At 36.0% G+C, this 25470-nt stretch overlaps 1 protein-coding gene across 1 annotated transcript in view; it reads right to left on the bottom strand.

Annotated features, from left to right (window-relative positions):
• SMYD3 (SET and MYND domain containing 3) overlaps positions 1-25470 on the bottom strand; it is a 383240-nt gene that overhangs the window by 275689 nt on the left and 82081 nt on the right. The gene's annotated exons all lie outside the window — the stretch shown is intronic.

The raw sequence follows: 25470 nt of genomic DNA, 5'->3' as shown, positions 1-25470 counted from the left end.
TCTCTCCCAGCAAAGCTATATAATCTTCAAACAAAGACATTCACTAAATTGAGGATCTACATTTTAATAAATGTTATCAATCTAAGAAGCTATGAAAATTAAAGGAAAAACCAAACAGGAAAACTTGATAATACAGGGGACAAACAATAGTTAAAATATGAGTTAAGTAACATATGAGCTGACCTTTGGATATACAAGTGATCCCTTTTCCTCTTCACAGGTTATATACCAGTATTCATCTCTGAAAACTACAGCAGTGATTAAATCTATAAAAGAACCTAATTATTGACACAAACAGCAGCAATATTTTTTGCAGCTGTCACTTAAAAGGAAACTTACTGGATGTGGATACATGCCTCCAATCTAAAAGGTTAATGGGGCACTGCACATTTATAGCATTGAGCTGCGCTTTGAATCACTGCAAATATACCTGTGCATTTGTGCTTATCTGCTTTTTCATTGGAAGTAAACTGATCTATGATTTGCAAACCGTGTTTTCTGGGTTCACTAAATAGTAGAAAAAGGAGGTGAAACATGCAAATGAAACTGTAACATGGCTATTAATGCCTCTCAAAAAATTCAGAAAAATATTCCACTTTCAGACTGTTTTGGCAGGAGATCCTTTTCTTAGTCTGTCTTTTTTCAACTACCAAAACTATCAACAACAAAGCAGAATCATCTTCTGCTTTTTCACAGTTCTTCTCTCCCTGCAGCTTACTCTTCATCTAAATTCACAACTGTAAATTGGGGTATCACTGTTAATTGCTTCAGAGACCATGAAATGTCAAAAAGTAGGTGGCTTTGAATTAATGCAGGAAATTAAGCATGGGAAACATCAATTCCTCAAGTCCAAATTCATTAACTGACATTGTTTAAAACAATTCTCTTTCTTCTGTTTTCTAAGTTTCAAAATTTATTACTCAGCACAGTAATTATATGTGGGGAATTACAGTCATGAGGCTAAGTTTTTTCCATGTTATTTACCTACTTCAAACTTTGCAGTTGAGAAGGAGGAAGGTTTATTATCTTTCATATTTTTTAGCCCTTGCACAACTTTCACCACTAAAACTAGCCAACAGATTTGGCGCACAGTGAATTCTGTTGGTTTTCAATTTTGATTTGGTTGACTGTAGATAGAGGCACAGCAGTACTTTTTCAGCTCACACCACACATGCTTTATATTTATTAGTAACCTAGAACAGGGGGAAAAAATGGAAATGGATAAAATAAAAATGGAAGTAATACTGGAAGACAAAAGTTATTACAGTGTGCAGGACCAGAAAACACAATAAGGCACTTCAGAGCATACTAAATGAACTACTAAAGCAAAATATAATCTGTGTTTATGAATGCAAAATAAGTGAGAAAAATGAACATCCAGATTATCAGCTCAAGAAATTTAGCAACACAGAGAGAAATGGTAGAGAAAAAAAAATTAAAATAGCTCATCAGCTGTTATAGTTAAAGAACAACAAAGATGAATAAGGAATAGTATGGCAATGCATGTGGATTAAAATACAAAGGATATCACTGAATTATTGGATTAAAGAGGAGAGCGAAGAAAATCATATTAAATCATATGTATGAAAAACAAATCATGACTCTTACCTTTGGAAAGAAAACCTAAAAGCGTATGGCATTGTGAATAATCTAGATACCAGTAGTGAACTGCTCATATTTTAAAAATTAAAAAATTGAAGAGAACACTCAAAAGACAGTCCATTCAAAATGGATAAATGAAACACTCTTCTCAAGTTATGTGTTCAAAACTCACCTCCACCAAAAAGTAAGTAAAAAAATCTTAACACATTTCAAGGCAGGAATAGATACTCTAGCATTTGTCAGTAACATCATTACAATTTCAAATTAATTTCTAGGAGACATGTTAATCTTCCTCAAATCAATTGCTTGTGAAAATAAGTCCAAATATCTGCCTATTAAACCCTTATCTATTCTTATAGCAATACCCAGAGTTCATTACCTTTGAAATTTGGTGGCTGCTGTATTTAAATTAATTGGCTCTTGCTATGATTCAGATACCCGTTCCCATGCTTCCTGCAAGACCTCCAACAGCTTAGAGGTAGAAAGCAAAGGAAGAGATGCCAAAAAATTCAATTTCCTACATTTAGCAGAAGTAACAGTTTCTTCAAAATGCCTTCATAAATTTCAGAACAGCTAGATACTTTATCTTTTTCATTCTTTCAAAGCACCAGCACTTTCTAAAATGTTTATTAGAGATGGCATTACAAAGATAAGTGATCAGAGAAGAAGTTGAAAGGGCACCAGCTCATTCTGGAAAAAACAGTCTGCACACTCTCACCATTTTAGAGTTTAGGAATAGGAGCTCATTAACAGTGTTTTACCTTGAAGTGCTGCAGTATGTTTATGGACAGCTACCATGGAGCAGCTAACAACACCTGCTTTGTTCACGTGTCTAAATCCTTACACTCTCACAGCTTGAAATAACTCACTGAGGTTTGACGTTCATTGTTGGTTGAGGTTTTTTTCTTTTCCTTCCTTTGTAAGATGAAACTCAATTTGATATTCCAGCTTCAAAAACATTATGAGAAAATGAAGATAGTTTCATTACTTGACATACCTCTCTAGTGAATTAAACTTCAACAGAAGAGTTTAATCCAGGCTATTGTACATCATCAGCATTCAAATGCACCAGTTTGAAATTGGTATTAAAATTATTTGTTAAGCTGAAGGAAAAATAACTTGATGTGAATAAAAGCAGAACAACGATTTAGCCCATGTCAACCTTAAACAAGTCCAGATGTGTTCAAGTAAGATTTTTCACTAGTTTACCTAAATCAAATTTTAGCTAAATTGAACAAATTCTGTGCTTTTTCTTTTTTTTTCTTTTTTTTTTTTTTTAATAAAGTGACTAGAGAAGGAAAAGCTGGCACCTTCAGATTTTTCAGAACGACAATGATGATCCTAAGTTAATAGTTCTGAAAGAATTCAAGGGAAAAGAAATTCAATATTCTCTAGTGCTTATGCTTGGAAAAGCTATGAACAGGCAAAAACCAGAGAGAGATAAGAAAAAACCTAAAAAGCCTTCAGTTTACTGGATCAATAATGCTTTAGTCTGTTTTCTTATTAACCAGCATACAGGTCATTCTTTCTAGCAATCCCTTTCATCTGTCTCTGGTCTGCAAATGCTGCTGCATAGAGAATACCAGATTACATTATTATTATTATTATTTTATGTTGGTTCTATTTATATTAGTTTTTATGAGCATGTATCTCTTCTCTCCTCACATATTCATATAGCTGGGTAAAGAATGGAACAAGCCAGTGGATTTCTCCTATTAATTTAATCTAATATTAGAAATAACAAATTTATATTATCAGCATAGTGAACAAATTTTGATGATCAGTGTAGTAACACTGACCTTAGATTTGACTTTTCTTTGTTTCTCCTTGTAGAAAGTATGGGCAAATGCTGAAAAACATAAGGTCATCCAAATTACTGCTAGCAAGAAAACAGTGTCCTATTGATTTTCTTCTGAAGACCTCCTCTAATGCAATTTAGAATATTCCTCCAGCACAAAGAAATGTCATCCTTCCCCATAATGTCTATACTTTTTCATCATTGCGCGTTTTACATACACAGAAAAATTGACAACACTTTGTTCTTGCCTTAGAAATAAAACTACCATAAAACTAAATGTTCAACAACATTAAGGGCCAAATGAGAAAATAAAGCTAAAAAGAACGCATCAAACGTAGAGCTTCTTAATGAAGTCTTTCTTCTTACCAGTTTAGCAGGGAGGGAAATAAATATACTGTTCAGAGGGCAAAAAGCTATTCAAAACACAGATTTCTACAAAGGCTTTTTCTTTCAATAAGGACAATAAACCCCAAAGATTGTATAGTTGTCAGCATCTCTTCTGTAGCTGCTGCACCAGGTCATTTTCGATACTGGATGATATGGCAGGCATGCAGAATTCCTAGACAGTAAACTTTTCATTTTAGAAGAGCCAAATTTAAATCACTAGTTTAGACATCATCTTAAATTGGAGAGGAAAGCCAAGTCTAAGTCATGTAGAAGTCATTTGACTTCTACATAGTTTACTGAGGTTGCTTAAGGAGCATCAGAAGTCATAACAAAAGATGATACAGATAGATAGATAGATAGATAGATATGGTTCTGCAGAGCAAGAAACAAAACATAGCTGCTTAAACCATTAGGTCCAAAAATATCCTAAATATAGTGTCAAAAATGCATGCTGAATGTCTTCAGCCATTAGACAAACTTCCTGAGAACCTATTTTTGCCTACCTTTGGCTTGACCTTAGTGAAAATATGAGCTTCTCTGACTCACAGAATAAGCTGAGTCAGAAAGGACCCACAAAGATCATCAAGTCCAAGGCCTGGCCTTGCATAGGACCTCCCCAAGAGTCACACCATGTGCCCAGAGCATGTGCCTGAGAGCATTGTCCAAATGCTTCTTGAGCTCTGTCAGGCTGGTGCTGTGACCACTTCCCTGGGGAGCCTGTTCCAGTGCCCAACCACAATCTGGGAGAAGAACCTTTTTCTAATATCCAGCCAAAACCTCCCCTGACACAACTTCAGGCTGTTCCCACTGGTCCTGTCACTAGTCACAACAGAGAAAAAATCTGTTTCTGTCCCTTCTCTTTCTTGACTCAAATCACAGATGAAAACCTCAGGACCTCACTAAATTCCTGGCTCCTCTTGAGACCATACCTGCTCTGAAAAGAAGAATGAATTGCTCACCGGAAGGTATGTCAATGGAGTTAATCAAAATTACTTCTGAATGCTGAAGGTCATATAAGTTGCTTTGTTTTAGAGAAGTCAGGATGATTTCTTGACAAAACCTGCTGATCACAGAGCAGAACAACTGCTGAAAATCCTCTCTGAAACCCACTATTTTTAAGCATCTATCTTCATTGTTTCCAGATGCTCTCCTACCCAATGCGTCTTCTAATCTGTCTGTTGTCCTCCCCTTGAGCAGGGACTGCTGAAGTTTACTTCATGGGAGAAGCTATGGACATAACTGATTGTTAATATTCAACACCATTGCTCTACCCACATGTACAGGGTTGTTTCTCACATATTTTGTCCTATTTTTGTATGAAGGACCATTTGACAATATTGAGCATTGAGATTGAAAATACCTTCATCATTCTGGCCTACTTGTTTTCCTTTAGTCCATTTCATTCAATGTTTTCACCAGCATATAGCTCCCTCGTATTTTTGAGGGAAGCTCACAGTGCATAATTTCAACCAGAGATTATTGAAAGACAAACATTCTCTAGGTACTAAGAATGTACCGACACTAAATCAATGCTTTCTCAGCTCCCTATTAAGATAAATTCCCTGGCTTCTGGCCAAAACACAACTGATAAAGATTAAGAAATGAAATTTTATTAGCCACAAAATTCACACTTTGTTATTGCTGCCTTGTAAGGCACAGACCAGTTTCTGCCTGAGTCATTGGAAGATACTGAAATCAGTCATCTGAAATAAGTCATCCTTCAGTTGCAAAGGTGTCAGGGTGTGTAATGGTTGCTGGGGACATGGGGCTTTTGTGTTTTTAATATTGCATAATAGTGTATTCTGTTTTCTTGTAAAACACTTCTTTTACCCATCAGCATAAATTTGGGGACACTATCACTATCCTAGGTAGTTTCACATAGAAATGTTTCCTTGTCAAGGTTTGCACTGAAACACCATACTCCAGAGAATCCTCTGACCATCAGAGTCCTTTGCAGGCATCTGGTTTCTTAGACCACAGTCTTTATTGGAGCTGATTTCAAAACAAACAGGAGAAATTCCCACATACCACCTCTCATCCCGCGGTGTATTTATGCACTTATATATAGGTTTGTATATATTTTAAAGCAATATTTCCACTTAGAGACATAGCAGTTTCCTGGTTTTTGTTACTGTATTTCATTAGCCTCAAAGTATGCAATTATCAAGTGATTGCATCTGAAAACCTAATGATCATAGCAAATTACTTCCATATCATAAAGAGTTTTGCCAATATTATCCTCGTGAGTCATTTTCCACATCTTACAGGCACCACACAATAAACCTGATACATGTTCTGCAAGGATAAAAGCTCTGCAATAGAGTACTGATTGGGGCATCTACGGTTTTGTACTAATTAACAAGACATTGAAGGTAATAGCAGGGTTTGGGGCATGAATTGAAGAATCTTCACAATTTTGGTGCTCCTTCCCACTTCCTCTCTGCAGAAAACATAGCAGTCCCTGTCTAATACCCTAGCACACAATACTGGGAGACTCAGGCCCATTATGGGTCCATGAACAGAACTACGAGAGACATTTGTTCAGAAATCTTGTTGCTGGAACTTTACAAATCAAAGACATACTAGTTCAAGACTCTCACAACGTTCTCTAAGTAAAGAGAATCTAAGGATCCTTCATGGAAAGAAGCCCTTACTTATTCAAAGGAAGACTAGCAGTCAAGAAATGAAAGGGTTTGTCCTTTGTGGAGGGCAAAATGGAGAGACACAACTAGTTCTGAGCAAGCAATCCTGTTTCTAAGACCTAAGCAAAGATGAAGACACAGTATGTGAGGACAGACCTTGAAAGGCTGGTGCCTAGTATATTTGAGTGCAAGAGCATAATTGAGGAAGGAAACGGTAAAATACTCTGGAAGAGGAGAAATCAGCTCAATTTTTTGTGTTCAAGGCTTCAGCTGACTAGAAAGAATAATGTCTTAAAACCTGTGTCCAAGACTCATAGATTCATCTCAGCAGAATAAGATTGCTAAGAAAAGTTTTTTTTTTGTCGTCTGTCTGGGGGACCAAGACCAGAGGTGGCAACGCAAACAGGTAAACACAGGAAATCACATAAAAGAGACAAAGAACTTCAAATGGTGGCAGCACAAATGGGACAACTGAGGAAGACAGCTCCCGGCTACTTTTGGACTAAGATTTATCACCACACTGCTCTCTAACTGAGGAAGGAAAATGGCACTCAACACTTGTAACATTCTGTAAGCATCAGCAATCTTGCAACAAGCAGTTTTTCACAAACTGGCCAAGCTAACTTTGTAATGGAAAGCCAGCCAACAGGTGCATAATTGACAGTATAGGTTTTAGAAAGGAATACAGTTTGTTCACAAATGTTCAAAATTAATTTATTCCTTGCTGTATCAAACTTCACACAAGATCACTTAAAAGAATATTATATTCTAATAGGAAAATGTTTCCTTTTGAAGTATTTAAAAGCACAGTGAATAAACTAACTCATGTATTCTAACTCATGACCACTCTCCAGACAAAACATGACCAAGTCACTAAGAAACATGAACATGGACAGAAGTATCTAAGGTTTGTACCTGAAGCTACAAAGTTTGGGGAATCTTGAACCAGCTTTAGATACCAAAGTCAAAATTACCACAGAAAACCTCTGAGAAATGATGACAAATAGAAGCACAAGATAGGTCCTTGCCCTGAGTTTCCATGTAATCTAAATAGATATATTTTAGTAATCCATGAAGTCATACCCACTTCAGTTACATAATATGCAGAATGTGCTAGAGTGGAATTGGAAGAACAGAAAACAGCAGGAGGAAGGTACAGTTTTCAAAGAAAAGGAGATTAAAAATGAATCAAGACAAATTAAAAACTGTTATATTTGCTGCTGCTGGTACAAGCAGTCATAAAATTTTCCAACAACATTATGTTATTCCAGTCTTTCGATCTTGAAATGTATTATGCTATTTCAGTCTTGATTGGGCAACATTTGAATAAAACCCCCAACTTCTGAATGTTCTCAATGTTATATTTCCTCTTACAATTTATATTGTACTTAAAAAACAGTTCCTTGTAACCCTAGCCTCAGGTACCTCATTATGTTGCTTCAATTACATCAGTAAAATTAGTAATTGATTTAATTTGAACTCTACTTGTGAAAGAGTGATCAAACACAAACTGTGAATTTCTACAGGTATCACTATTGAACTAACAAGAAAGTTAAACCTTTCTAAAAGATATATGCTGTCCTTTACTTTTTCCTGGAATGCAAGAATCTAAAAAGGATGCACCCAGGTAGTTCTACAAATGCAACTCACATCAAAATGGCAAAGACTGCAAACAGAAGACAATGTCAGATAAATGCAGAAAAAAGCAACTGCACAAAAAATATAAAGCTTACAGTAACTGTCTATATCAGACACTTTTTTATGGTTTTTCCCTATTTTATTCTCCTCCTCCTCTCTATTTTGTATGTTAGACATGTTTACCTTAATGAATAGCTGTGGCACAGTGATCTCAGGCACACACTAGAAATTCAGTGGCTCTAAAGAAGCCAATGCAGCTTTCCTTATGGGAGGAAGGAAGGTAGGAGGGATGTGAAGGTTCAAGCTCTTGTGATGGATAAGCTCTATGCATATACCAGTACTCCTCTATTTGAAGAACTTCACCTGAAGACTTTCATGTTCCTCCCTAAGATTCAAATTTTTCAGTTTAAATATGAGACATCACAGAAATCAGTCATTTTTTCATATCCTATTGTTTCTATGCTTTTCTTTGTAATGAAGATACACTTTTTTTTGCAAAGTGTCAAATACACCGTTCACATACTCTTAAAGGACAAAACACTGAAAACATTGTGGGGAATCAGCAAAACTCTAGAAAATGTTACTCATTCAATGAATAACCTTTTAAAGTCCTTTTAAAAAAGGACTCAAATCCAAATCCAGTAGGAATAGCAAAAATTGTTTTAGTCACTCTCTTCCAAGTTATATACAGAGTTTATTTGTAGTCTGATTATACAAGCTTCACATTTTTGTTCCAGCTCCTCAAGTGTACAGTACTGCCATTTCAATTTCCATTGGTGCTAAACTGACCCCTGCTGGCATGATTTGTAGTTGTTGAAAACACCTGGATATTTTAAAAGATTTCTAAAGATGAAAACAGTTTTTTAATGGTACCCAAAAGTGTGCTAACACATTCCCTTGTACAAATCTTTGTAACACAAGGAACTCAAAAAATTAGTTTCTGTAATGACCCAGAAAGAAGCAATGAGAGTATGGGGAGGAAAGATGAAAGCAGACATGTGGCTATCCAGCAAGTCTGTGCATGAGATAACATTTTCTCCCCATCTTAAAGCCATAAAAACACTTTCTTTGAAAGTATGCCACAACAAAAATACTTTAAAGTATTAATATAGTCATACATTTTTGAAATTGCATTAATTGAGGGTTAAGATACTTGACCTTTTCGGGGGGTTTCATATAATGTTAAGAGCAAGTGTTAAAACTGATGGTTTTTCTTGGAGATCTTTTTCTCTCTACTAGGTTCTTTTTTGCCAGAGAATGCAAATATGAGGATGCTCTGGAATAATAAAATGCCCCCTCCCCATGGATCCCCATGACTGAATTTTCTCAGAAATATAAATTTGAAGGGAAAGTTGATATTTTTGGGCTTGGCCCAAGCTTCAGCATCTCATGCAAATAAAAATATTGATCAGGAAAAAGATCATGCAAAAGCTGAAAAAGCACTGTCACATTTTCCTAGAGGTCTTATAACTGCTCATATCATATGATCTGATTGCACTTCTCCCCCATTTCTAATTCTGCCACATTTCCTTTATTGCCATTCCCTGTCTGCTGAACAGCAGCCTCTGGGATGGACAGAAAAGGGAGTCCCAGCTAATACAAGGTCTCATACATGTATGTGTATATAGGTTGGTCCTTTTTTTGAATAAATGAAAATAAATGGCATCTAATTCATGCTATATCTCCATAATCAACACCATCACCATGATGAAACAAACATGACAATGTGTGTGTACTTCATATGTGTTTTGGCACTGAAAATTCTTCATACATACTGAATCCACAAATGGCAGAACTCACAAAGCCTGGTCTCCTTGGCTTTCATTCACATCTCTCTCTGCTTCAATTACTTTATGTCTATTACTACATTATGGTGGCCATTTCCATACTGAACACACTAAGGAGTCTCTTGCCTTCTCACCTACATATCACATTCCCTGAAAAAACCAAGCCAAAATCAAATGTGACTTGAAAATAAAGCTCACAAAGGAGGAAAAATGAAGTAAGTTACAGAAGAGAAGAGCTAGAAAGTAATGTGTTTTATTTTGGAGGGTTTTTTAGGACAGAATAATTAGAAAGTGGCCTGACAGCAAAAAGAAACTGAAAACACTGCATTAACTGCATTGGGAAAAGAGGGTCAAAGCTCACCCTACTTTTAAGAGCACCTCTTTTTTTTGATCCTTTCAAAAAAAACTCAATTTCTCTTATATAATAGTTCAGTCCTTTCAATTGCAATTGTAGCATGCAAAGTTATATATTCTTGGAAATAAAATATTGAAAACAGCAAGATGGACGACAAAGTTTAATTTAATAGACAATACAAACTAAAATTATCCAAAGACATTTTTGGGAAAACTAGAAACAGGAGTTTTATCCCATCAGGCTCAGAGTACATTATTGTACACACATGTGCACACATCTCCCCAGTAACTTCTCCACATGTTTGAGAGTCACATACACATGTGTGCAAAATATAATTATAAAAAACATCAAGAATGTATCTGAAATATCTGGAGAGTCTGGATTGATGAAGTGTCATTTGTGAACATGCACATATTTAAAAATACAGCAAGATCAGCAGTCCTGATAAGCAACAATTGCCCAAGCACTTACAACACTCCCAGACAGAGCCTACAAAATATGATCAAAACACTGTAAATTATTTTTTTAAAAACTATTCATGCTTTTTTTTTGTTATCTTTATGTAATGATGTGGGTTTGGACATTCTGAAATATTACCTGCATTTATTTAGTATTTAAAAATATTAAGACTGACATTGTGAATTATTACTTACACAAGCAAATTATATTATTAAATTACTAGTATGATCTAAAAATCTTACCTTAAATGAGGATTTTTTAAATTTTTATTTTTACTATGGACAGAAATGCTGTCAAGGCTGTGTATTAGTCTACACACAGGGGGAAAAAAAAAATCTGTGTTCTTGAATCGAAAGAGAAACATTCTAAAAAGCATATTACCTCAGGTGTGGAATTGAAGTGTTCCCTATGTCCACAGAGCATCTCTCCCCCCACAGTTGGCAATGGTTATGCACATCCATTCCCTTCCTACCTACTGAACTGAAATCAAAACAAAGTTTCAAATATAACTATTTAAAGAAAAGGAGGGGGGGGGAGGGGGGAAACCCTAATAATTTTTTCTGGCTACGCATCTATTCCCATCCATCACTTTGCAAGTTGCTCCAGACAAAATTTGCCATTTGCTTGCAAAGTGTGCAGAAGTACTGAGAACATCAAAGAGTTTCAGATTAACATTCTGTTTTGATGAAGGGTCACAACCCAAGAACTGCCCATCGACTAGACTAGGCTGCCTGAAGAAATTCTTCTAGGGATAATACAAAGAAGCACATGCCTTTCATGCATATGCTAGGGGGTTGTTCTCTGCAATATCATAATCCAAACTAATGGAGAATAGTGACAAAACCTATGACCTTTTTTAACTGTATAATACAAACTTGCTGTTGTCACCTACCAGCTGTAAATTTCTTCCGGCCATGTGTCAACTTCATTTCAACAAGGCAAATGCAACACATTTCTAAGCATTCAAGTGGAACTGTATGTAGTATGCTACAAGAAAACGAGTTAAGAACACTCTAAAGGAAACTACTGCAGCTGAAAGAATAAAAACCAAAAGCAGACAGAATGAATAATGCACTGTTAAAAAAAAGTCTCCCACACCAAAACTCAATTCGAGATTAAAATCTTAAACAAGCAAAAAATTAAAGACAGACTAACCCAACAAGAGATAAATCAGCAAGAATTCCAGCAGGTATTATTGATATAATCAATATACTTAGCAAATAAAGTTTGCCCCAGTTTTTGCATCTGAGCAATATGTGCAAAATACTGAAGGAGGCAATAATAAAAAATTAAACGGAATATTTTAAAGACACAAAAATTACCTCAATTCAACAGTAGAAACAGTGTAACATATTTAATCTCTGCTTTGTCATCTTGCATCTTCTATTAATCATTCACAAATTTTAAAAAGTAAAAGACTAAATACATACATAAGAATATAGGTCCAAATAAAAGAGTACTGAGCTGAATTAAATAAGCACAATAATTCTGCTTATGACAAGGAAATGCTATTTCAGCTGGTTAGCTGAGAAGGCAAGTCCTCTCCCCTATTCACTCAGCTGCATCTGATCTTAAGCACCTTACTGGAACAGATCAGCCTTACTCCTCAGAAGGATGAACTGCTTTGAAAGCAAACACAAGCTCAGGTTGCACATATTCTGACTCAGAAGCCAGGGCTGCCTTAGGACTGAGCTTACCATCCCCAGCCAGGGAACAGCTCAGGTTCAGTTCCATGCTAACAGTGCTGGTCTCAGAGCCTCCCAGGTCACTCCTGACAGCCTTACAAAACTACATTCAAAACTGCCTGCAGAACACTGTACCAAAATGCTCAGTCTTTTCTTCAGAAAGGGTAATTTTGCTTAGGTTATCAAGGAAACTTTAGTCAAATAAGTCAATTAATTAATAAGTCAATAATTAAGTCAATAGATATTTTTTTAAAAAGACAAAGCCAGTAGAGCACTCTTCACTGTACATTTAGAAAAGCATTACTTGCAAACCATGTATCTTAAACACAGTTTCTTAATAAACTATGCCTCTGTCTCTGCTTCTGAATACATACAAAATACAGTGATCATACAGAATTAGTAACTGAAATTCAATGTTTTCTTCTGTAAATGGTATTTACTTGTTCAGAGCAGTGGTAAAAGCCTAACTTGTGACTCACATTTAGCCAGAAGTACTAGACCACATGTTTGGAGGCCACTAGCAGTGTAGGAGACCCACTGCATCTGGTTCTCTTTATTATCTGGGTCCTGCTTATTTAGCTCAGTTTCAGATAAGGTAATTTCCTAAAGATGAATATATAATGATCCTTCAAAAATTGCAGCAGTCTTTAGAGGTGATAAGAAAGGTAGACGAATGTTGAGAAACTTGGAATAATACTACCACATTAACAATATGCAACTGTTTTGCTGACAGAGTTGATAAGAGTTGTTAAAGTAGCTTAGTCAGCACAAATGTCCATATGCCTGGACCACTGAGTACAACCACAATTTGCACATACAGCATGGGTAATCCATCTTACTGCAAACTGAGCAGACAAAAACATTTTTGACAAGAAACAATCCACCACACTCTAAAAAAGTCAACAGAGCTACTCAGCTGAATAAGGTATCCAGATTTGGGAGTTTTATGGATGTCGACAGATTCTGTTTCAAAAAGTCTTTTTCACCTTTCTCAGAATTACAGTTTCTGGTGTGGATCTGGCATGATGACAGCCACATGTCCTTTCAATACCAAAGATTAAGTAATTAAGTCTTCAGCAGACCAAATCTAATAAGAAAATGATGTTTTGGTTGGGGTTACTCTTGTTTTCTTTCTAATGGAAAAGGTTGATACATGAATTCATAATTTTTGCCTGTAGAAGTTTGTGTAGCTTTCACAAGTATATCAGTTTATTAGTCACAGGACTATCAGCAGAAAGAATGCAAATTTGAGGGCAGCCTTTCAAAATATTCAGTCAACTGGCACACATAAATAGCTAACATAGAATTTTAAACTGCACGTAATGGATAAATAAGTACTTTCTTGGAGCTCAAACCAGCACATTAATAAGATGACTAAATTTTAAGAAAACTGTAGGGTTTGTTTTCTTTTTGTTTTGCTAATAGAAAAAGAATAGTTTAGTAATGGATAAAGGAAAAAGTTCTCAGCAACTTTAGATCTGAGGGCCTTGAAGTTGTTAGCTGTTCTCAGAGGTTCATTATTCTTCCATATCAGTCATCTGTTTTAGCTGACATTTTCAAAGCAGATTGTCAGATTTAGGCTTTTCTCTTTTCTTTTTTAAAGATCAGGAGATTGGAAGGGGAGAGAAGTAAAATATTTAGGCAATAATATCTCAAAAAATTTGGGGGCTGACAGAAATATTTTCTTTTGCCCATAAGGGAAAAGAAATCTTGTAATTATTGCAACACTTCTACATCTTAAAGCAATAATAAAATTTGTTAGATATGTCTAAAAATGATTCACCAAAAACCAAATTTGTAAGACTTGGAAGAAAAACTAGAATAAAAGATTTCAGTACCAACTTGTTAGAGCTGAACCATCTTCTAGTTTTGCTCCAAATACGCATTAGTCTCTCAACTCCTATGTACAACTGAAATGGTATTTGCCACTCTGGGAGTAACTGTCTTTTCATGTCACTTTCCTTAATTTACTTATCTTGTAGTTTTTGAAACCATATAAATATGTTGATATATTTGTGCAAAGAAGTTACTGGAATTGTTTCAGTGAATCCATACTGATCAGGACCATTGTTAAGATAATACTGAAAATGCACAAGAGATCCCATGTTTCAATTTGTAATACTACTACACCTCATTGCTGAAAGACAGGCAGATCCAAACAGAAATTCTAAGTACTCTATACTGGCAAAAAATGGACTAAAGGAAACTCAATCTCTTATTAAAAATCACAAACCTTGTAGATACAAAATGTAATTCAAATCCTTCCCTGTTGTAATGGCTTTTCCAAGAATGGAAATGCATGAAAGACATCCTTAGCATAACTACTGATTAAAGATATGATGCAGAAACTGTAGTAAGGCAAACTTATCTCTATTATGTTGCCAAAATTGTTTTTACCTTCTATAAATGCACTCTTCAATGTAATTGTAATAAGAATGTTGTTTAGTCTCTCTTTTTTATCTGAGGGTTTTTTACTTTAACAAAAAGCCACAGGCTTTTAGTGTTAACAAGAAAATACCTATATGCTTACAAAGAGAAATTAGACAAAATACCACCAAAGAGCCAATAAAGCAGCTGACATATATAAACCTCAGATATTGTCATTCTGAGAACACTGACAGCATTTAAATATACAGCAGCAGACCCTGGGGTCATGATACTCACTCCACCTGTAAAATTAAAAGATTTTGACCTTGACACCAAGGAGGGATAAAGCGACTAGCCCCAGACAGCTGGATTCCCTGGGCAGCAAAGATAAATTGTAAAACAATCAAGAGGCATGCCAAACAGGGGAAGGAGGAAAGGACATGAGGGATCTGAATTCATAAAGGCCAAACAAAGATGAAGCTCAAAGAAAGCACAGAGATTTTTAAAATTGCTCTCCTGATGTATTTTACAAGCAAGTTCATTTTTGCACTCAAAGATGTAATTTTTAGCTTTAAGCTTTTCTCAGATTTCAAATAGATTTTTTAAAGATTTGAAATGGCATTTCTAAATGCATCAAGGCATTGAGGTTTTGCAACTCAAACCATGCAGACTGAACACACACTGCATAGAAAGTAAATTGAGTAAGTGTTTTGGAGAAGGATGGTCTAACAGAAATGTACTAAGCAATCCTACCACTTCCATGTGATACCAGCAAGAAATATCTCTCCTATATTTACCACCTCTCTTGGTGCTTGGTGTTGGAGCTACATCATATATCACCTCAGCTCATGCCACCTTCCCAGTTTTGTCACTTCATCTAGTATCTTTTCTTATTTCCTGTATTTTATTTTCTAACACCCACAATCATAATGTGGGTAGCTCCTCTTACTAATCATTTTTTGCATTCTAAGCTCTGCTTTTGCTTTTCTCTCCTTAGCCCACTTGCTAGTTTGTGTTTCCTCTACAACAGTCACCTGTATTTAAAATGGTCTCCTTTGTACTTGGGAAGAAACCTTTTCAAATACTTACTCAAATCCTTCTCTCTTTGACTGGCTCTCTGTTACTGGTCTTCAGTGTGCTCTCCTCCTCCTTTGCTGCCTGACCTTTAAAAAAATAATTCTTGCAGCAGAACACTAAATGTACTTGAAATATTGTAGTTCATACAGTCTGTTCAAAGATCAGTCTGGGCTGCAGCACCTCAGTAAATGTGACACCTGCAATCTCGCTTTGTACTGAAATTGATTTGCTCTGCAAAAATCCCAGTTCCATTTTACAACACAACACAACATACATAGTAATTCCTTATTTTCTTCCAAACTCTTTCCTGACACAGAAATGTGTATACTATCCCTGTGGCACATTGAATACACAGACTCATTTTCAATTCCAAATATATGGGGTGGGAATGAAGAAAAAGTGTGAAAAGGGAGTGAGGAAGGTCAGCTAAAGTCCACTACAGGCAGGTTCCAAAGAACAGATCAGGAGAGCAAAAGGCAATTTAAAAATTAAAACTATTTACTTTTGCACTTCTTTCCCAAGTTGTAATTAGTTCAGTTCTAAGCCTGTGCCATAGTACTTTAAACTTGGGTTTGGAAAAATATACAAGGGAGCATCTAGTTCTGTGCCACTGTGGACTCCTTTGAATGAGAAGAAATTAGAGTTTTGTTGGTGCAACTAATCTGCATTTCTTCTGTTGCGAAATCCGCAGCTATCAGAAGAGGCCATGCTCCTACTTCTCTTAAGAGCAAAGCAAAGCACAGCTCCTGATTGCTTTCTCTTCCCTACACCTCAGGGAGCTCCTCCTCTTCCTGCTTAATTAGTGAAGAAAGGAGTGATTAAGTGGAATATAACCAGGAGCATGCAGGAGCAAATGTCAACTGAACCTACAGAGGAAAGAGAAGAAGCATTGCCATCACCAAGCAGCCCTTCTTTAGCTACACTTCTTGATACTTGGAAGGAAATCGTTATGCTTCTTGTTCTGCTGGGTTCTATCCATCTTTCTCTTTATGACATGTTTTATACACAGGATTATGCAAGTGTACATGTCAATTTTTATAAACCAAATGGTCTGCTTTAGCTATTCAGGCTTTGCAACCTCTTGCATACACTTTCACCATTGCTCAAAATAGAAGAACTGTTACCTGACTTAACTACACTAAAGCTTCATTTCTTGTGAATTGCTACATGGTGTAAATAGCAGTTGAGGAGTCCACACTAGCTCTGGTTACTGTAATCCACAGAGAGTGTCCATGATTCTCAATACTAGATTATACTTTGACACAGAATAAAAGTTTTAAATGAAAAAATTCAGAACAACTAGTCAGGAAATTCTGAAAAGGGGGAATGCAGAAGAGAAACACATTTTTATGTTGACCTAAGAACCTTAGAACAATTTCTTACAGTTAGAAGAGCACATGACACAATGTGGGGGAAGACAAGACGCCACCCAGTTCTTGCAGTTCAGGAACCAAGAGGAACTTCTCCCTTCCTTCAGTACATTCACCCCATACCAGGAAATCAGGCTTAACATTTATGACTTGCCAAAAGGCTAATGTTACTGCAGAGTCACACTAACAAGTTAAAGATGTGCTAGAGAGACTCCAGAATACAGACTTTCTTATAGTCCCGGGAAATTACTCTGAAATGTCTTGATAACTACCAATTTCCATTTCTGTTAGTTGCAAGAAAATTGATGCTCTTCTGAGGAATCAGAGCGCAGTGCTAGAATTTGAGAAAAAAAAAAAAAAAAAAAAACACCTACTTTATACCATTCATTATAGCAAAGTGAAGTACGTAGATGCCATCTCTAAAAAGTTACAGTCTACAAAACGTGTGCACAATCCCAATTTTGCTAATAATTATTTCAGTATTCCTGAATCTGAAAAATTCAGGAAGTAAAATGCATTACGTCTCAGGATGACTATATATTGAAATAAGCCATCAATGTCTCAGACTGCTGGTCCAGTAACTTTATGATAGATAGATAAATTGATGTCATTCTAGCAAGACAGAGGTGATGAACAGCAGCTTCATAACAGATGACCCTTTGCTATCAGACCAATTACAAGAAATGCTGAACCAGTAGCACAACAGGAGCTAAGGTGTTCCAGCCATGTGAAACAAAAAATCCCTTCTCCTCAGCTGGACGAGTGAAGCTCATTAGCTGTTGATAAAATGAAGATTCATCAAGCAAAAGATTCATCATAGGCAACTGTTTCTGTTAAAATGGAGTTAAGTGTATTATATTGTTCAACTGGTTTTCAGAAAATGGAAGGCAGCATGATAATGCAAATATTATGTTGTTAAATTCTTAATGTATCATTTTGTTATAAAATGCATGCTTAATGTCTTAGCTTTTCTGGCCACTGAACAGCACCACATACAAGTACAATGGCGTGTAACAGTCTACTACAGGAAAAATCCTACAGGCACAACTTATCAGAACAAGTCAGTGTGGAAAAAAGCTGGTTTTATCATAATCTTTTCTACAAGAGGCAAAGGTTTGCATTGCCTATTTTATGTTTGCCAGCAAAGTGACATTTAATATTTCACTAATTCTTTCTCCATCAGATAAATTTCTTGGCAGAAAAAAAGTGATACTTTCTCATCTTTAAATGTCAAAAATACATTTACTTTTTGGCTTGAAAACACTGCAGACACATAAAATCCAACCATAGAGGGTAACACAATCTCTCTAGGATTAATTATCCTTTTAATTAAATTAAAAGATTCCTCCTTACGTGACCTCCATATCTGTCCCATATGCACATTATCTCTTCTCATGCTTGTCTCGGAGGGCAACAGACTCCCCATTACAGAGCTAGATCATTTTGCCTTTTGTTGCATTTGCCAGAAGGCTGTTTGGAATTTAATTCTTGTCCTTATTTATGAAATATAACTTCAAGAACAGTTGTTTGTATGACAAATATTCCATGAATTTGAATTTTTACTGCAACAGTTATTGAAGAAGAAATGGATTGGATTCTTTGTCCTGTACCCTATTTTTGAAGACAAGTACAATCTGCCTTATAATTAAATTTCATGTGCCCAAAACAAACCACTGTATCTGAATACTAAATACTCCAGGCATCTAATTTAAAACACACATAAACATCTGCATAGGTATTTTACACACAAACTTTTTGAGAGGCTAAATATTCCTGGGAGGTATCAACCAACCAAATAGGTTTATACTGGCAGGAAAATAAAACAAAAACTAAAACAAAAATAAAAAGCAGGCATCCAGTGGATACAAAAGAACAGACAAACTGCAATGGCATGCAGCACTGCATACACAGCAGGTTAAAAGAAAAAAAAAATATTGTTCATTAGCCATCTTCTACAGTAGAGGCTGAATAAAATAAACAAACCCTCAAAATTGAATTAGGTACAGTCTTTTTTAAAAAAGCAAAGCACATGGTGGAATAAAAAAGCTGTAAACAATGTAACGGGGTCCTTACATGAAAGCAGGTTTGTAATACAATTCTAGATAACATCCCTTTCACTTTTCCTTTCTGAACAGTCACAACAGCAGCATTAGTATCTTACAAGGCTGTCACAAAACATGAGGGACTGGAAATCAAGCCACTGCACAAAGATGAAACAGAAGATAGATTCCTGACAAGTAGCAATCTTTCAGACCTCACCAGAGTTTGTTAGAAGAAAACAAATGGGAATAGGTCGACTCTTTCCCCCACGCACCTTAGCACAGCCTCATTCACATTTAGTTTTGGCTTGACACATTTAAGTTTTATCACAGGTGACTGAACTGGATTGTGGGAAGTGGCATCCATCTCTCATGAAAATCTGAAAAGCACATTATATCAGCTCTCTGCAGAGGTCAGCAAGGCACTGGCTCATAATAAATTAACCCCTGGGAAGTGTACTAACAGTACTGAGAATGAGGAGTGCTCCTCTGGGCTGGCCATCACCTGCCATTCTGGAGGGCACCCAAACCCACAGAAAATCTGCAGTCCAGCAGCACCAACACAGGCTTCCATGTGCAATGAGCAAGAGTTAGGTGGTACAGCTTCTTCCACAGACAGCAGTGAAGAGGCATGCAATAGAACCCTTTAAATTAATTTTCAAGATTGGGAACTTACTGATTAAAAATAAGCTTGATACCAGGATGGATGAAATCCCTCACCAGTTTTTAACTTATCCAGGCAATTTCTGTTGGTAATAGGAGCATCAGAATAATAGTAAGGTCATGCACATCATTAATGAAGCTTTGTTAGGGTCAGAAAGATGATCTAGGGCACTACAGGCCCATCAGCAAGGTTATGGAAAAGATCATCCTGAGTGCCACTACACATGCAGGACAACCAGGGGATCAAGCCCAGCCAATACAGATTTACAAATGGAAGGTCCTGTTTGACCAACATGATGTCCTTCTGTGAAAAATTTGACAATGTTTAAAAGTCTCTTCCAACCTTGATGATTTGGATTATTCTAGAAGGCCTGGTCCAAATATATTTTAATATACTCCTCAGCTGAAGAAGTCTGTAGAGCCATGTCTAATCAGAAAGAAAAAAAACCCACAAGGCAGAAAACCCTGATACCTGAAACTCAATCCTCTCCAGACAAGCCCCACCACTGAGGTAACTGCATTTGCAGTTACGGGTACTAACAAGCCCATGTGCCCCTGAATAACAACTGACAAATATTACAAATAGAACATACAGTTATCACAAAATGATGCCTAGAGACAACATATGGAGAATGAATGAATTAAGAGGATTGATTCTGAAAAGCAAGAGATAAAATACATTTCTTGTACCTAAGATTTCTTAATTTTAAAATTAATTTTAAGATGGAATGTAAAGTACAACTTCCTGGAAAGAAGAATCTTGATAATATATTCAATATTCCTCAGTTCAAATTCTTGTTCAGGAATTTTAACAACCTTCTTCATCCAAGCTTTCAAAGCCCAACAGCTTCCTCTGCAATGGCTATTCCTGTCCAAAGAAGTGACTCATGTTTTAATCTAATGTGCTGAACAATTGTCTAACAGAATGGCATTTCCTCCTTACACCATTAATTACCTCTGCATTTTGACTAAAATGGGGCCAAGTCCCACTGGTGTATTTTTCTAATATGTCTATCACTCTAGCGTGAAGATACCACCTGCATACTGAAAATCAACATGACTGAACAACAAAGGCAAAACATCTCCTCCCTCCCCATCACTGATTTGTTCTACTCTATGGGAGAGAGCATCTAATCAGGCATTTTCCAGGAATGACAATCACTATTCTGCTATTCTTTTATACTGGAAGAGCTTATCAGTTATACAAGAGGCTGTGATGTTCCTGGAAACAATGGAATTTCACTCACTCTTGAGCTCAATGCTCAAGGATGCCCCTGCTTACCCTCCTGGTACTGGGAGGTGTTCAGGCTAGATTCTGCCCATATTCACCATGTGCATCACACAAAGAGACAGCAAGGAAGATAAGAACTGTGATTCACATCAAGAAATGTGATTTCACCCTACTACACATTTTTAGTTGAGGAATACTGCCATAAATCAGATCTGTTCATGGACCAATGCAAACTGCTGTAACAGACTCTCTTACATGAACTATTTTCAAAGCTAAGAGAAAGTCAGAAAGTTCTTGAATAAAAATTTATTTTTCAGTCTAAAGGCCATTTCAGTACTGAAGTGCCATCTGTTCCTGCTGTATTGAAACTTTTTTTTAATCATTGCATATTTTAAAATTAATGTCATCCTGGGAAAAACAACAAATACATTAATAACAGTTGAAAATACAAATTTTAAAAGTTGAGATAATTTTTCAAAAATAATTGTAAGGTGCTGTTTTATAGAAAAATATAAACTACTTTTAAATTGGATTTTAAAAAGTTGGTTCAGGATTTTTTAAATTCAGAAATGTCAATTGTTTTCACATTTCACTTTTTCTAAACTTGAGGGACAAAATTCAGATTCCCACTGTGCTTGAGATGATCCCAGACTGCAGTAGCAAGCCATGGATGGGACAGACATGGATTACTCTAGCAGAACTTCAAATAAATACAAATATAGAAGTAAGGAAAGAAGCCATAATACTTTTGTAGGAAAAAGTGGAAAAAACCCACTCTGTGACTTCTTACAGCCATCTGAATATCTGATAGCAGTATCTGGTAGCAAAAGAACAAGATAGAGTATAGCAACCAGAGAAAGATGCTTTAAACATGGGTCAGAGTGGAAAAACAACATACCTCCTATTATTCATCCAAGGGATTTTCCATTCCAATGGAAAATTCTGCCAGTTTTCAAAAACAGAGCTTGTCTCTGGACAAATCTCTGACTTCTGTACACAACAGCGTGATATGGAAAGCAACAAAAAGTTAGGAAATTATGAGTTAAACATTGTTCAAGTATTAACAGTTGTCAATCCTCCTTCTGCATAAGGCTTCCAGAGGCTCCATGATGAACTGTCATCACCATACAAATTTCATTTGATTTTAATCTGTTTATCAAAACAATTAAAATACTTTCTCGAAAGTCATTCTAACCTTATCAGAATACGGCGGTAATGTACATTAGAAGATTTCTTAGAGCAAAGGAAATCTAAAACTACTTTCAAAAAATGCTTCCTAGTCCAAATCTGAAGTGTTTTCCCTTTGGGTATCAAAAGAACAGCTCTTCTTTACTTTACAACATCTTGGGCTACAGCAAAGTTGCCCATTCCAGCTGAAAGAAGAGCAAGTAAACACACCATTTTTTTAATGTAAGGGAGATACAAAAAGAGTAGTAGCAGAAAAAGTAAACGTACTAAGGGGATGATTTTCTTCTTTATTTTCTTTCTTCTTTTCTAACATCTCCCACAGATTGAGTTATCCCAATATACTTTTTTATAACCCACAACAGTTTCTCATAACTTACCTGTGAATACATTTCTTAAATCTTTATTTACAGAGCTTGCCTCAAATCTACCTGATCAGGAAACAACAACTCAAAAACACTACAAAAAGGGAGGAAATAAATGGCTGAAGTGTAATGCACACACTTACTTTCATATACTTCTGCAGCTATAGTTTGCTGTTCACCCACGTTTTATTTCCAGGGCAAGAACCACTATTTTTAAAATTACCTCTGTCTGCTAAGACAGAAATGACCAGGTCTCACTTCTAATATGCTCATGAAATTTCACCCAGAAGCAGCATTCAACCATAGCAGAGCGAAATTACTGAAGTTCTCATTACTTTCTGGCTGGTGCAGAGTCATGGTTGATATATGAGTCCGTCACTCTCAGCATTGATTTGCAGAGCTCTCTGAATGTCTCTGAGCAGTTCAGTTCCCTTAAAACATTTTCACCTTCTCTCTACCATACATCATAAGTCAACTTGTCAAATCTTATTTCAATTTCTTTGCTACATTTAAAATATTCAGAAGATAAATCATTATGTTTTAGTTATGCATCTTCTTGCCTTAAAAAAAAACAAAACCAACCCAAATCATGGCAACTAAAAAAGACTAGAGAAAGAGCTGATGCAGCAATATAGACTTCTCATGACTGCCATAACGGCAAACGTTAAAGAAAAATATTGCAGACATATTTTGTTGAAGTGTATTGGTTAAGCAAAGCCTTTCTTGTGACCCTTTGTAGGCATTGCTCATGTAAGCAGTCTGGGGGTGAAGGTCAATGAATCTTTCACTAAACACTTCATGCTCTCTAGCTCTCCTCTCTGAGTAGACTTACACAGAGTAATTGCATCATCTGCAGGCAAAACACACAAAAAAGAACAAACATCTTATTTAAGCTCCAGCATCTTAAAAAATACTGCTTTACTGTGTATATTCATTAACTACAACATATTAAATCATAAAATCATTCTTTGACAGAAGTATACCATGTAAATTCACATAAAAAATGAATGACTTAGTAAAAGTTCTTTCTAACAGGAACTGCATGAGTTTTGTTCTACATAAAACAATTTAAGATGAATATTCTTCATGGGAGGTAAGGAAACTGCCCCCTCAGCATGTTTACCCAACTTGTGTGTGCCTGCACTACATCTTCAGTAGGTAATCAAATACAAGCATGCCTGTCAAAGGCCAGATGTGTTCAGCTGACAAACTGCTCTACTCAAGCAGGAAGGTAGCCAGCATTTTCATTTTATTTTACCTACATCATACTGAAATAAAATCTGAAAAAAAAGAAAAAAAAATCAGAACAAACTATCAACATAAATGTTGGCTAGCACTCATTACTAAAGCTGGCATATGATGGTGCTCTAACAACAAAGGCCCTAGGCAAACACACAAACTACAGGGTCTCCACATGTATTGTTTATAATCATTACCACACATTACTGTTGAGAGTTTTTTTCAGGACAATGGACACGTACAACATATGCACAATCCAGCCTTCATGGAAACTGAGTAAGGTCACCATGCACTTGAAGGACACAAAAGGAAAAGAACACGCTCAAAAAGCAGACAGTTCAGGATGCAAAGGCAGACAAGAAAACCACAGCAAGACACCTGAAGAAGGAAGATTAACTAAAATTAACTGATATATTAAAATGCATGCGTAAAAAGGATTTAACCAATCATGTATTAGCTTGAGGCATAAACAATAGAAACCAGTATAAGCATAGCTTGCTTTTTGTAATAAATTGGCTTCACTTGATCATATTGGTCATGCCGTGATGTCCCGTTAATGATCCTCCGCAATACATTACTTTGCTTAAAACACTTTGTTTCCTTACAATTTCTGGTTACTGACAAAAAGGAGGATGGGGAAGAGAAAAAGAAACTCACCTACAATTCTTGCCACCTGATGAGAAAAACTGGCCTAAATATTTACTACTAATTTTAGTATGTCTAAATCTAAATTTAATTTCTTTTTATAAGTGGAAGTATCTCCAAGTGCTTCCTAAAGCACATTCAGGATAGGACCAAAAAGTCTGGCTTAAACAACCTTCTATTTCATCTGTCTTACCTTAAATTGTTCTATGAATATTCCATACAATAAAGCACAAGAAAGCTTAAAATCTTTCCCTGTTTTTCAAATAATTCCCTTGGCTTTCTCCAGCCAAAAAGCAATTCAAATACTAGTTACTCTACAGTAAGTATCAGCTTTTTCATACCACTTCAGAATTGCTCATAAGTATGCTTCATTTAAAGGAATCTGAAGTATTTAGAATGAATTCTCAACAACTGGGCCACTATACTTCATTCAGAAATATCAGTATGGTCAATAAGACTTTTACCAAGAGACATTTAGAATCAGATCTTGAAATGCTTTGCTTTTCATAATACAGGATTCCTGATGAATTTATTTTAAAACCAAAGGGAATGCTTTATTATATCAAAGACAAATGCATGAGATCAGTTAATTTACTGAAAGGTCACTCACAAATTAGTTATAACAGAAAGCACTGAAAAGCAAAATACTAAAAAGAAACACAACAGAAATTCTGAACCACCACCAAGTCCAGGTATGCCTCGACTTAAAATTATGATGCCACCTTCAAGCCTAATATTTTATTTATTACTTTCACAGACCTGAAGACTTCTAAATTCTATAACCTGCTTTTCCATCTCACATAGATGAAACTCACTTTCTCTGGGATTGGCTTTAACTGGTTCAGATCCTGACTCATCCCTTCTCTGCAAGGAAGAAGCAACTATGTGGTGAATGGAGGCAAGAAAGGGAAATCAACAGTTACCTTATGCAGTCAC

The sequence above is a fragment of the Onychostruthus taczanowskii genome, unplaced genomic scaffold (assembly GCF_017590055.1).
Source record: "Onychostruthus taczanowskii isolate IOZ18803 unplaced genomic scaffold, ASM1759005v1 scaffold21, whole genome shotgun sequence".
Taxonomy (NCBI): Eukaryota; Metazoa; Chordata; class Aves; order Passeriformes; family Passeridae; genus Onychostruthus; species Onychostruthus taczanowskii.
The sequence above is the reverse complement of the archived record's forward strand: the minus strand, read 5'-3'. Positions and strand labels throughout refer to the sequence as shown.